Here is a 15,051-nt window from a genome sequence, read left to right as displayed (position 1 = left end):
AAAAATATAAATATTTTTTTAATTATAGCTTGCTGCTGAATCACATAAACTTTTTAATCTATTACATTTTTAAATTATAGCAGTCTTCTCCACAGAATTAAAAGATAATACTAGCAATATCTTCGGCAATGAAAGTATTTGCAGTATTTCCATCAGAACCCATCGTGCTGCATCGTTATTTTTTGCATTCTTGATATCCAGGTATTTTCTATAATATATCATAACTTATAATATAACAAATAATTTTTTTTTTTGCACTTTTATCATTTTTTAGCTTCTTCAGTTTTCGATGATATACAAATAATTATTGACGCGTGCAATATCGATTTCCTACTGCAATATAAGATTAAAACATAGAAAAGAAAATATAATATTCAGCTGAAGGAAAATTGGGATAGGATGAATTATACTAATATCCTTATTATAAAATTTTAATAATTTATTCTAACTTTAAAACGAGAGGTATCTAACTAAAATCAATTTCCGATTCTTCCGGTTGTAAAAAGTCGTTCAAGGATCGAATCGAAGTTCGATAAATTGGCAAAACGAGCTGCGCATTACAGAGATATCTGATTTCCCTCTCATACATCGGCAATTTATTTTCCGTTTAACTGGGATTATGTGGGGGACGATGATCGCTGAAAAAGCGTGCAATCCTTATCTAAAAATTGTGCCAAATCGAAATTGAAACTTTAAATTCACAAGATTTCAATTGGATTATTATTATTGGTGTAATGATTACTTTTGCGGTGATTTTTAATCAATCTTTAAACTTTTTCAATCAAGTTTCAATTATATTTTAAATTAATTTATATATCGGAATTGAGTTTAGCGTGCAAAGATCGAGGCAAAATTTTATTTTTATCCTAAAAAGATATTGTTAAGATTTAATTGCAAGATAGAAATCTCAAAATCTGTCTCATTAATTAATTTAACATCGAATGGGTTGTTCAGACGTCTAAAATCTTCATCTTCAAAACTTTATAAGCAAAAAACGAAGCGAGATCGTTTATATTACGAAACAAAAAACATTTATTCCATTATTCATTACCATCTCCTGCTAAATTGATTCACGATTTTACTTTCAAAATTGCAATTTTGTTGCTACATCAAGAGCCAAATTTATCACAATTTTAATTAACGTAAAAATAAAACGAAATAATCGAGGATGAAATTTTTATTCAAACTTGAGATCTCTCTCTCACACAAAAATAACAAACACAAGTTTCACTTACTTGTTAAACTTTAGATTCTAAAAATGAATACTTCTCGTCTCAAGTTATCCAACCTCGATTCTTTCGAGCGACTCGACTCATTCAAAGATCGCTCGATGAATATATAAATTCTTCTTTGAAACGCTCAAATTTACACGCACGAAACCGTGTAATCGGATTACCGTCAGGGATCCAAGTTCCAACGATAAATTTCGCTTCGATCAACAGCGACCTTCGCGACGAAATGAAGCAAGAAGGGGAGGGAAAAGCGAAGGCAAGGAGGCACAGGGCCTAATCTGGTATAATGCATCTCGGCATGCAAATAGATATTTTTAACCTTGTCTCGAAGACGATCGATAGCCACGAAGCCGGCACGAAACTCGTCTAAATAATTGCTCCTCCTCGACGTTGGAAATCATTTTTCTTCCTTCATGCCCGCATCAATCGGATTCCGATGTTCCTTTCCTTCCACCTCCTTTCCATAATTCCAATATTGGAATACGAAAGGAATCATTCGATTCCTCTCCTCTCTTCCATTCTTCGAATCGAAGTCGTCGTCTCGCTAACATACGATTTGTCGAAAAACGAGACTTGGATTTCCCCTTAAGGGAACGTTTCGATGGGAAATTTTTCCAAATTTTTGCCCCCCAATTTTGTGCATCTTGGAAGTAAGAAGGAAAAAAACCCTCGCTGGAATTATGTGTCTCCGTTTTCTTTGATGCTGCGAAATGTCGAGGGAACGTGATATTCGTTTCGGAATCAAAAGTTTACACCCAGAAGCATCAACGACACCGTTATTCCATCGTTATTCAACGATTGGTTGTGGCTTCGACGAGAAGAGGTAAAAATCGATGATCGCTTGCCCAACGAACGTGTTGCGTTTGAATTATAGTTTACACGATTTGCTTCCAAGAGAAAGGCTGGATGAATTATCGATGATTAACGGCGTCTGAAATTTCTCAAATTCTGCCTATTCGAAGGAATAATCTTTGATATTAAGCGGATTTCCGATATTTATTTGTTCATTTTTTAAATTTACAGAAATTGAATTAAAGATGATAGTTGATGTAGTTGTGGTAAGAATGTGGAAAGATTAATGATTTGATTGAAAACGTGCTGATTAATTGAATATCTAAGTTGAATAATTTCAAGAGTTGTAAAGATATAATAAACGAGCATTGAAAGATTTTAATAAAAATAATAATAGATCTTAGAAAATTTAACGAATCGTAACCTGTTTCTCGAGTCGGTGAGCTCGTGATTTTTCGCTACAACTACGCTATGAATCGCGAAAATTCTTTTCATTATTGTTTCAATTAAACGAAAAATAGAAAAGAACCGTTTATGCCGGATGAACAGACGCGTTTTTACTTCGTTTCACCCAATTTTCATCCTTGCTTTTGTTATCTCGAACAACTATCTTATATTCCATTTCTATCTCCATTTCTTCTCCCTTTTTTTTTTCTTTTTTTTTTTTTTTTTTACTCTGTCTGTGCGGCGCAGCATTGATGGGAAACGGTATCATGTTGGCAATTTACGTTATACGACGATTGTCGAAGGTTAACCTGGATTCAATCGTTTTAATCATAGAACGAAGACCGAGCGGATGAGACAAAGAACAAAGAACGGGATACGTCGGAGGTTAACCTCGTCCGCAAGTGTCTTTTTCCTTTTTCCGTCCGGTTTCCCTCATTTTCTCTTTGTACGCGTTTGCTTCTTCCATTATCTTGTTTTTCCTTTCTTTTTTATCCTTGGTCATTTATTTCTGGATCGCTGGAGTTTTTAGATTCTTAAATTTCTAGTTTATCCTCTGGATAAGTTATTTATAGTCCTGAATTTTTAGACGTCTAGTTTTATGGATTTATGAGATTTTAAATTTTGTACGTATTTGTAGATATCGTTGGAATCTTAAAATTTTCTGACATTTTGGGATTTTATATTTTTGAAATTTTTACATTTCTTTGAATCTTCGATCAATTTGTAAATTCTCATGGTTCAAAAATTTTTTTTCAATTTTAAATTTTAATTCTTTAGATCTTCTCTAGATCTTTAAGCAGTTTCGAAATTCTTAAGTTCCTCTATGATTTTTCTACATCATTATTTTCCTTTCTTTTTTTTATTTCTTTTCATTTCCTTTTTTTATTTCTCAATATTTCTTTTCAAATCTGCATTCGCGATTTTTACAGTTCGGTGCCATCGCGTTACGTTCGATGCCATCACCATTCTTTCTCTCTTAGTTATGCGTACAATGTTACTGTATTTATGGAACATCTTTAAAGAATCGATTAATTTAAGAGATCGAAACAAATTCATTCAAATATGTCGACGCTTATTTATTAAATTGTGAACGATTAAAATTAGAAGAAGCATCGTTTCATTCCGTGTCTCGCTTTATCCCACTTGAAATTTTGAGATCAATTCTCAATTGAAAATTCCTTAATTCAAAAATTCCGAGCTTAAAAACTTAAAAAAGTTAATAAGGGGCCAAATCAAATTCATTTTAGAATTGCATAAATAATTATATTAGAAGTACAAGTATTACGAACATGAGAAGAAGTTGGATTATAACATTGATTATGAAAAGTGTTTTAAACGAAGTCATAAAAGCATCGATAAATTGGCACGGTTGCCACCGATAAAATGGTGGAAAAGAAATTTAAACAGTCTTCACGCCTAGCCGCACTTAAGTGAATAATACGATGTTGCTGGATAATTCGATGAAATTTACGAGGCATCGTAAAATTGAACTTGTGTTTGATCAAGATAGAGGGGAATACATGAAATTTACCGGATTTGCATCTTGCGTGACACTCATACGAATTCCACTCCGCGATTTCCTTCCCTACGACCACTCGTGCACTCGTTCAAAGTTGCGAATCCGTTTTATCGCGGTTCACAATCGTAAATGATTAATCATCTTGCTACTATTTATAGTTTCGTACATGGTTTTCAATTAAACCGATCTAATTATACAAATTGTTCAAAGAATATAAATGTTTTTGTTACGTGAATTCCAACGATCGTGTTATTTGCTCGTTTATCTTTTTCCTTTCTTTCTTTCTTTCTTTTCTTTTTTTCTTTTCTAATGACCACTTAATGTTACGACGAGAAGATCGAAAAAATTAATAGTGAAAATATGAATATAAAATTGGAATAAAAATTGTATTGTAATTGGTAATTTCTTTGTTTTATTTTTAATTGTACGTGTAATGATTTGTTTGGTATCAAGTGAAAATTGAGAAATGAAGAGGAGATTATAAGAGGAAAGAAGTTTAATATTTTATTAATAGTCAAATTATATGTACATGTAGATATTACTTCGAAGAAAAAGAAAGGAAGAAGGAGTTGAAATTTGTAAGAAATTTATTAATAAAATCTTTTTAAACGATTTTCCCTTAGATCCAATTCTCAAGAAGTTTCTTTTTTTTTAATTCTCTTTTCAAAAATTATTTTCTATTTTTATTTTTCAAATCTAATCTTTCCAAAGACAAAATTTCTTCAGGAATATATTTTCAAAATGATGAAAATTTTGAAACGAAAGAAATTCTTAGAATAATTTTTACAATGATGATGATTTAAACATTTAAATTAATCAAGAACCATACATTAATCTCATTGTTTCATTGTGATTGATTACAATTACAATCAGGTCTATCGCTACTTGTATTGTTATTAATAAAAGTTTTACTGTAATTTTACTGAAAAGACAAAATTCATTAATCTAGATAATGGTTCGTTCATAATGAAGTGAATGAATGGTTCAGAGAAATTTATTATTCATGAATGAATTATTAATAAATTCTATACAACAACTTCATAAAAAATTAAAAAAAAAATAAAACTTTTAAAATATTTTTAATTTTCATACATTCTAAAGAATTTAGAATTTTAGAATTTTAAAGTTTAGAAAAAATTAATGTTGTAAATTCAAAGATATAACGATCGTTCGACTGTGATGATTTACAGCTTTTTGTTTTCACAGATTTTTCATTTTTTGCGCACTACTTTAAAATAAAGAAATGGAGGTGGAGATAAAAAAAAAATTGCATCCTAGATGCAACACAATAAAAGAGTTTGTATTGTTTCTCGAGTCAAGAATAACGATGTCCAATAAAATTTCACGAACTATAGATAAACGTGTCATGGTTCGACAAGTCGGTAGATGGAAGCTTTGGAATAGTGGCACGTGGCCAGAACAGGGTCAAAGTTGTAAATTGCTCTCCCTCTTCTTCTTTTTTCTTTTTTTCTTTTTTACTCTGCTACGAACCTTTTTTCACAAATATTAATGATCGTGTCATACAATTAATTTCTCCATCGTGACTTTAATTTCGAATTTTCCGTGAAACAACCCATAACATCAATGCAAACCACTTTAAAGATGGCGATAAATCTTGGATTTGTGATTCTTTCGAGCTAAAAGTTTTGAAACTCTTGTAACTTTTTATAACTTTTATCATTCGTTTCTGGAAGCTGAATCTTTAAAATAATTAAAGAAGTTTATATTAATTTATATAAGTATTAATTAATTCATAGGTTTACATAGAAATGTGCATGCTCGAATAGATGCCATGTTGTTTTTACTTGTGGCGTTTCTTTGAAATTTCGAATAAATTCGAAATATTGAATATACCAGAAGAAAATTGATATGAATAGAGAATGTATCAGAAAGAAATGATTATTATAGTATGTAAAATCTATATAATATATATACTTTTATTCATAAATATATAATATCTCGAAATACAAAGAAATTAAACGTAAAAGCGTTTATTCTATGTATTCCGCCTTCGATTTTGCAATAATGCCGATTATTATTATTGATATTAGCTAAGAATTGTTGTAAATATCAAGAATGTTGTTGGTTAACATTCATCATTCGTAAAAAGATTTTATCATTGAACTTTAAACTTTAAAATATTGATAATTTATTTATCCATGTTTTATTTATTATTATAAAAAATGGTTTCAACTGTATAACGTGTCTAAAAAATTCCATCCAATCTTTTATCACCTTAAAGCAGTTTAAAAAGAAACGAAATATATGTATGCATGCTTTGTATTTTCTTCGTTTGAACGTTTTCTTTCTCACTAGCGTTTCACATGTTTTGTGCAAACATTTTCCAAAAGAAGCCAAATATTCTTAGAAAATTCTAAATCTTTCCTTTATACTCGAATTCTTATTTGGAGGGATTCTTTTTTCTATCACGGAAACTAGATTTTTCTGGCATTTCCTAAAGATGATTCGAAAGGAACGTGCAAATCTTGTATTCCAATCTACAGGGCTTAGAATCTGGAATAGTTAGAATGGTAGCAGGATCGAATTCTTGTTGGCAAAATTCTTTTTCAACATATTTCGATAAATACTTATTAATATTGTATTTAAAAATAAATATAATAATAAGAAGTTTAATAATTAAAATAAAAAAATTATGAGGTCAAAGATTAATTAACAGTTTAGATTAGATAACATTATTTGATCTATTTTATAATTATTCTATAAAATCCAGTTGAAAGTACAAAATATAAAATATGTAATAAACTTTAATATTTTGAAATTCAATAATCTGACAAACTTTTATAATTAGTATTGGTCTAAAAATATCAGTTAGGAGTTTTAGAGTTTTATTAAAATATAGAAATTGGAATATTAGAAAAGGAAATTAAATAATTATTTTTCTTTCAAATGAAAGAATTTTATTAATTTAATATAATTTCTATCTATATCTGTCTGATAATTTATTTAATATTATTATCAATTCTGATATAGAAATTTTCATTTTAATGTGTTTGCAATATTAATAAATATTACATTTTTCTCTCGTATAATAATTTTTATAGAGAAAAATTAGGAATCTATCCAAAACAGGATCTGAAAGCTGCCTCCATTGCAGACTTTTCCCTCTGGCTCCCATTCAAAATGCCTTGCAATTAATCATACCGCACATTTATTTTACAAAATGTCCAATAAGAACCAATTTTTTTCACCAATATCGCATCCCATTTTTACTTATTACTTTCCATATTTCCATATTTTAATTCATAAACAATAAAAATATAAATTACAAATACGAATAAAAAATTACCAATTCCAAAGATAATCAATCCTCAAAATTCACAATTCCAAAAATCTCTTTACTCGTCAAAAAATTATTTTCAATCTGGAACAACAAAACGGTCACCATTCCTAAATTTCCCCTTCCTAAATCATTTCTTCTCGTCCATCAGTCTTTCTAAATCTCCTCTCCTATAACCTTCCTAACGTGCAGATCCTCGCCCACAGATAGCTCGTCCAACATCGTATCCCATTCTAACTCGTGGTAAAAGAAACGGAACTCGTGTCGATCATGGACGACCTTCTGGGACGAAGAAAAAGGTCGTTAAGGTTGTTTCATCCACCGTTTCCTTTCCATCGTTACGCAATCTCAAGACTCATCGTCTCATAGACGAGAGATGCACGGCAGCAATGATCGAGGAACGAAGTGGTGGGACGAGCCACGCGGTCGCTGAATACCACGTAGTCGATGAATAACACCACAAGTCTGATTCCGGTGTGGCTGCTCGCCGGAAGCGGTCACTGTGAATCGGTATACTCCGCGTCGATATCCAGTTTCGGGCGGAATCTGACTTGAAGAATCATCTTGGAAAGGAATACTTGCACACTTGGACAGATTGGAAAAGACTATCTCTTTGTGCGATTTTTTTTTTTTTTTTGGATAATTTAAGGATTCTCTTGGAAGGTATTAAGCTCGATAACGTGCGATTTTGGACAGTTGAAGAATAATTATTTTGGAAGATAATTTCTTTCTTTTTATTTTGGATTAAATTTTGAGGATTTTTTTGAGAAGAGGATAATTGGAAGGATTTTGACAGTTGGAAGATCATTTTGAGAGACAATTTCTTCTCTCGTGATCTTGGAGAGGATTCTTGGAGGGATCTACGAGAAGATAATTTTCTTGTGAAAGTTTTGAAGATTCACTTGGAAAGGAATATTTGTTTATGCTATCTTTTGACATTTGGCAAAAGAGGTCTTTCGTGATCCACGACAGTTGGAAGATTTTCTTGGAAAGAAGTATTTTTTTTTGCCATTGATATTCGCCAAGAAGAATCATTTTTCTTGGGATTTTGAACAGTTGAAGGATTCTCTTGAAACAGTGCTGCTTTGAGTGAATGATATTGAACGCTGAAAGAAGAAAACAATATTTTAATTTATTTAAAAAGAACACTTCGTCGAAAAAGAGAGAAAGACTGAAATAGTGATTATTTTAGAAAAAGAATTAACAATAGCGATTTAATTTTGATTTCGTAGCATTCCAAGAACGAGTGACGTTGGTCAATTTGCCTGCGACCGATATCGATTCACATTTATCACACAGACATGATAATTATTGTGCTGTGATTTAAAATCAAAACTTCGATGCATAGTCTCAATTTGTTTTCTTGTTTTTTTTTTCTTATTATAAATTTATATTCAAACACGACGAAAGATAAAGTTTCGACGAGTGATCTTTGATCTATTCTCCTTCCCGATGTAATAATATTTTCAAGCCAGATTTCTTGCTTACTTTTAAATCAATAAGCGAATTTGTTTAGCTATTGTGTATTTTGCATATTTACACGCTTTACAGATAGCAAATTGTTACTAAAATAATTATTGATCAACATTCCACGATTGCGATAAACTTTGAAGTGACGTTGGTCAACTCTGAATCTCGATTCAACAAGAAGAGTACAATACACGAGAAATTTTTTATCATTTGGGATCATTTCTGTTTTCGGTAAGTATTCATCTTCTTTGAAGTTTAAAACGATCGGTTAAAAGTCAAATCTAAAAATATCCATGCAAATTATATTCTTTTCAACATTTATTCGCATCTTTCAAAATCGCTTCCTCGACGATTTGTAAAATCGTTTTCGAACGTAAATTTGTTTGTTCAACAACAATCCCGATTTTTACGAGATTTTTAATAAACAAAAGAAATATATCCCGTTTGATAATTATAAGTATAATTAATGAAAAATATTCTCGAGATTAGGAGAGGGAGGGGAAAAAAAAAATTGTATCGTTTAAAATACTCGAAAGATAGATGTTAATTTTCAATGATAAAATAAACGGTGCATATATCATTAAATTGATATCGCAATGTTGACGGTTTGTTTAGTTTCCACAGCTGTGTTTAACACATAACCCGAACGTTTGCGCACGTGTTGCCGATATTCGCTACAAACCAATGTAAATTGTACGTGCAATCGATGGAATGAACAGGGAGGAAAAATGAATTGTATGCCGTAATGGAACGAAAACGAGATAATAGGGCAATTATGCGCGATATGCGCGTATATAAATAAATATATATGACTTTTCTTTTTTTTCTTTTTTTTTTTTTTTTTTTTTTGTATTTTTCCGTTTGAAGGCAATTGAAAAAAGAAAGGTTATTGTCGTTCTCATCATTGGAGGAAATGTATCTTCGTGACTGTTGATTAAAATTATTGTATGCGTATAATGTGTAAATATTGTGATAAATACATGGAAAGAGGTCGGAGAGAAGTTGAAAGTTGGTGCTGCGAAATTGAAAATACAGATTTATCTCTGTTTGTTTCTGTTTACACACGTTCTGTTTAATCTACTTACGTATTGTTTATACGTGATTTGTCGAGGTAAACTTGGAATATTGTAGGATCGATTAAATATTGAGTTTATCGAGAAATTTAATAAATCCTTCTTGACGTTTGAAATTTTAGAATTGTTGAATTTTAAAGTATTTCGAAGTTTTAAAATACTCCAAATATATTGAAATTTTCAATCGAGCTTCATAATTTTTAATACTCGAGTTTTCAATCTGGAATATATCTGGAGTTCTCGAATTTTAAGTGTTGGAGTTTTTTGAATTTTAAGATACTTCAAATTTTGAAGCATGGATTTTCAAAATTTTCAAGTTTTCAACAAATTTTAGGATTTTTAAGTTCAAAAACTCAAACTCATTTATATAATCAAAGTATTGTATAAAATTAGAACAGATTTACTATTTTAAAGTTTCTATAATATTTCTACCTAATTTTTATAATATCATCATCATCATTATTTATATTATTCCCTATCAGGATTTATATGAACCTTTAATGATAAAGTTTTTCTTTTCTCTCACGTTGTTGCTTTGTTCGAGTTTCAAAATTTAGAATTTCAAATTAGAATGATTTACTCATTCTGTATATTATCTTGAAGAAGTTTCATCTTGCTCTTGGAGCTAGTGAAATTTCCATGATGTTTAGATTGAACGATCCGAAAGAATAGAAAATATCTTTGCATATTAAAATAATACCATTCGTTTACCGAATCTTTATTGTTTCGAAGTTGAATTAATGCAGAAAGGAAAAACAATAATAATAGATATCTTTTCGAGAAATTTTCTTTATTATTTAACCTTTTGATCAGAATTACGATATTCAAATATCTCTCGATAAATAAATCATGCTTTAATAAATACGAATTATAAACTGAAGTTAGAATAATATCAGATTTTATTTGAACAGAATGAAATTATGTGTGTCTGACATACGTTTATTTACAATTTTGATAAAAATTTGGATAATTATGCAATTTAATGGCTTCTTCAAGTTTACTTTAATTATTTTGCAACAATTTCTCTTTAAATAACTTCGTTTCATTATTTACTAAGTAATATTTTTCTTGTCATTTTTAAAACTCTTTCTTCATGACTTCTCTTTTGTAATAAACACTTTCACCGATTGATTTCTTTTAATAATAAAATCTATTTGACAAAAATTGCAACTGAAAAAGTAAAAATCGAGAAAAATTGCACAGATTCATATTTCGTTTCGTTGATTATAACGACATATAAATATTGAATTAAAATTTCAAAGGAAAATTTTAAGATTTCCAAAAAATTTTCCAATATTTTCTATTCTATTTAAATTTATTTATATCTAACGATATATGCATAGAAATAAATTCAAATAGAATATTTATAAATGTACAATATTCGTTCATTATTCGCATGCATATATAAAGGAAATAATATTTTACATTATATTCATTTCACAAAACATAGACAAAAATGGCAAACACCGGAAAATTGCAGATTCGTGTTCCATTGTTGAAAAGATTGGTCGAGGTATTGCGTTACGAATAGAAGAACACGTTTCTTCTGGGATGAAATTTCATGCATAATACATGGAAATGGTGAACGATGATATCACTTTAATCGGTATATCGACGAAACGTTATTGAATCTGTTCGATGTCGGGAACGATGCCACGAGGAAAGACAAACGGTGCAACGCGTAACCAATATGTGTCGACCTATCGATGCTAGTTATCGTATTTCGTAATTTATTACAACACTAATAAATCGATTCGCGCCATAATTGAATGGCCACTCGCTAATGAATTTGGATTTCTACAATTTGAACAAAGTTCAAAGTTGAGTATCAAAGTTCAAAGGTCATTCTGTAATCATACAATTTTTAAATTCTCCAGCTCTAAGAATTTTACGATAACAAGAATTGTGATATTCAAAGTTCTACGATTTTCAAAATTCTCGAATTCTAATATTCAGGGATAACATTGTTCTAAAATGTCGATGATTTATTTATCAAATATAGAATCTAGGAATGTGGAATCGTAAAATAGTAAAATTCCAATTCCAGAATTGTTAATAATTTTTCAAAATTTGAGAGTTTTAGAATTTTAAAAGCGTGAGATCCTTCTAGAATTCGACAATTTTAAAATATTGAGATTTCGTAATTTCAAAACTCGAAATTTAAATCTACTCAAAGTACCAGTTTTAAGATTCCAAGGTTTCGCGAAGCTCTAAGAATTCTAGAATCCAGAAAACGTAGAACTTCAATATTCTAGAATTGGAATTGTAAAATATTCTTACAAGTAAAAGTTGCACAAAGTCCAATTTTAAAATTCTGAAATTTTATTTCTTACTTTTAATTTGAATAATTCAAGATTTATCACACGATATTGGAGAAGATTTTTACAAAATCCCACGTTTCAAAATTTTCGAATCATATAACAACACGTTATATGATTAATTATCGTAATTAATTAATGTGTCTAACAATGTGTCCTTTTGGTCGATCAGATCGATAATTCATTAATGCAAGGTATAACAGAAACGCGTTACGGTTTCTATTATGGATTTTTTGCCTGGTATTGTGCCTCGTCATTGGAAACCGGAACAATTAACGATGCTAATTATCATCCAGGTCTCCAACTTTGACGCTTCCAATTCAAACAGATATAAACGTATCATGACATCATAGACAATTGGTTCAGACTCGATTATGACTTCATAAAGTTATCTAAACAGAGAACGGTATTTTAACAATGTTGCTGAATGGAGCACGAAGAAAATTGGAATGAACTGGCCGATGGAAAATTTTACTCGAATTTTAAAGCGAGCCTCGCTACTCGTCCTTGATAAGATGCATCTCGTGAAATTGCGACATTTTATTTCGCTTTATACGACAACCTTCACGACGTAGAAAATTTGCTATTTAATATCTCACGTGATACGTTTCCATGAGAATAAAATTTATTTTCAACAATCCAAGAATTCTTCCTTTACAAAAAATGCTATTTTCTACCATTTTCTTCCTACGTTTTCATTATTGTATTATTATTATTTTTTTACGAAATTTATCCTACACGTGTTGTTTTTTATAATCAACAATTTTCAATACGAATATAAAGGAACGAAGGTTAAATAGAGATTTGTTTCCTCCTTCGAATATCATAATTGTGTATTGTACTTTGAATATTTTTCGCGTCACGTGTATTTTTGTACCTTTTTATACGTCCAAATATGCAAATTGTGTGGTTTATTATAATTAATATTATTACGTTAATTACATTAATAATTAATTAATGACAATATTGATTTCTTATATCGATGTACTGATATTGATATTCTTTCATAATGAGATAATTAGATTTTGTACTGGAGTTTAACGAGTTTCGATAATAATTTAATATCAAGTATTATTGTAATTAATTACACGTAAAGAGCATTTCTTATGCACGAAAGATAACACAATATAATATGTAAATAAAACAATATAACTCTAAAAGACTTAAGATTTAATTACATACATAATTATATAAATTTTTACCTCTCGTTCGAACTTAAAATTCCTTCTGAAATAATTGTCACAGATATAGCAAGATATATTTTCGATCAATTCTCGTATTAAATAAATTCAAACAAAAAATATACTTATGAGAAATATTTTGTACAGAATGTTTTTAGACATCGAGTGAGCTTTATTTAATTTATTTCCACGAAACTCAAGCAGCAAGCATCGTAACACAAAAATAGTTACAACTTGTATGTAAAACACGCGAATGGACCGGATATCGTCTCGAGTGGATCCGCGTAATGATTCTAAATCTGGGTTTCAAGTTGAGCGAACGATAAGTGCATAATGAATCGACGCGTACGATCACTTGTACTGGAATGTTTATATGCGTATTCGCCTGGAATAACAGATATAATATAGACGCGATAACCTTAACAATTTTTCAATCCTTCCTTTCCTCCAAAACTTCTAAGAGTCGAACGAGACGTAATTGAAAGATCCAAAATTGAAAAAATTGCTTTCCCCTTGAAAAAATTCACTTATTACTCAATCAAGTAGAATAATCTCAACATCGATCTCAACACCTGTTACTCAACGTAATCGAGCAAAGATCGAATGGCTCACAATTTAAATATCGAGACGATTCTACAATTATATCCGGAAAAATAGCACCGACACGGAAACTTGTACAACACTGGCAAAGAATAATGTTTATAGGGAGTTGACGGAAGTTGGTGTGTAAGTTAACGCTCGAAGGGATTGCGCCGTTTAGAACGGTCGAAATAGTTGGAAACAGCTGCCTCCACGAGTGGCCGTATATCAAGTTCTTAACAATAGGAGGACAGGAATTCTCCGGCAGGGATGGATAATGGGTTTGGTCGAGCGCGAATTTCCACGATTTTCCCATTTGCCAACCGTGACTGATGGCAATCAGTCCTCTTACTTAATGCCTACATGGGGGGTCGTTCGTTAAGTTTGGTGGTTTTCGAGTTTGATTTGCTTATTCCACTGTTGCACCACCATTTCGATGCTCCTAGTTTTGAATTTATCGGTTTGTTTGTCCATTGAAATAACACCGAAACTGCAACATCTATTTTATTATCTATTTTCCTTTTTGTAAATCCATGATGAAGGAAAATCATTGTAGCCTGATTGTTTAGACTCTAGCTATTATTAATGCTTTTAACGATACAGAGTGTTTCTTATACAATTTTGCGTTTGGAATTTATTTTTGATATCGGATCAGAAAATTTCGAGGCAAAGACGACTTTTTCGTATCGAGAATAACGAGTTAATGCAATATAAAAGAATCAAATTAAGGTTGAAGAAAAATAGGAACAAGAATTCTATTGAAATAGAATTGGAATAGAATGGAGAAATGGAAGATCTCTTCAAATCGAAGACAATCACGAAGAATTATAATAATCGATCCAATGATATTAAAATAAATTATCTGGATAAAGAGTGGATTAATTTACATTCGTTCGATGTATAAACTTAACATTTAGCATCCTTCTTCTTGAAGCTTTGGTCCACCAAGATCGATACCTTTAACCAGCCCTTCAGATACAGAATAAAACTTTAAATGGTACTTGATGTAACTATCCGGTTTAGCGGCCGTTTGTCAAGCGTGAATGCGGTTTCTCCAGAATCAATTTTCCAATCAGCGTTTCCAGACGTTAAGATTTATGCGTCTCCATAAAACGCGCGCCTCCATAGGGGCCGCTTGCGTC

At 30.6% G+C, this 15,051-nt stretch overlaps 1 protein-coding gene across 2 annotated transcripts in view; it reads left to right on the top strand.

The window, feature by feature from the left end:
- Positions 1-15,051, top strand: part of LOC100869610 (uncharacterized) — a 71,333-nt gene that overhangs the window by 35,340 nt on the left and 20,942 nt on the right. The gene's annotated exons all lie outside the window — the stretch shown is intronic.

This window comes from Apis florea, unplaced genomic scaffold (genome assembly GCF_048593485.1).
Source record: "Apis florea isolate Af1SG1 unplaced genomic scaffold, ASM4859348v1 contig_2274_pilon, whole genome shotgun sequence".
NCBI classification, from domain to species: Eukaryota; Metazoa; Arthropoda; class Insecta; order Hymenoptera; family Apidae; genus Apis; species Apis florea.
This window is presented reverse-complemented; position numbering and strand designations above follow the sequence as displayed.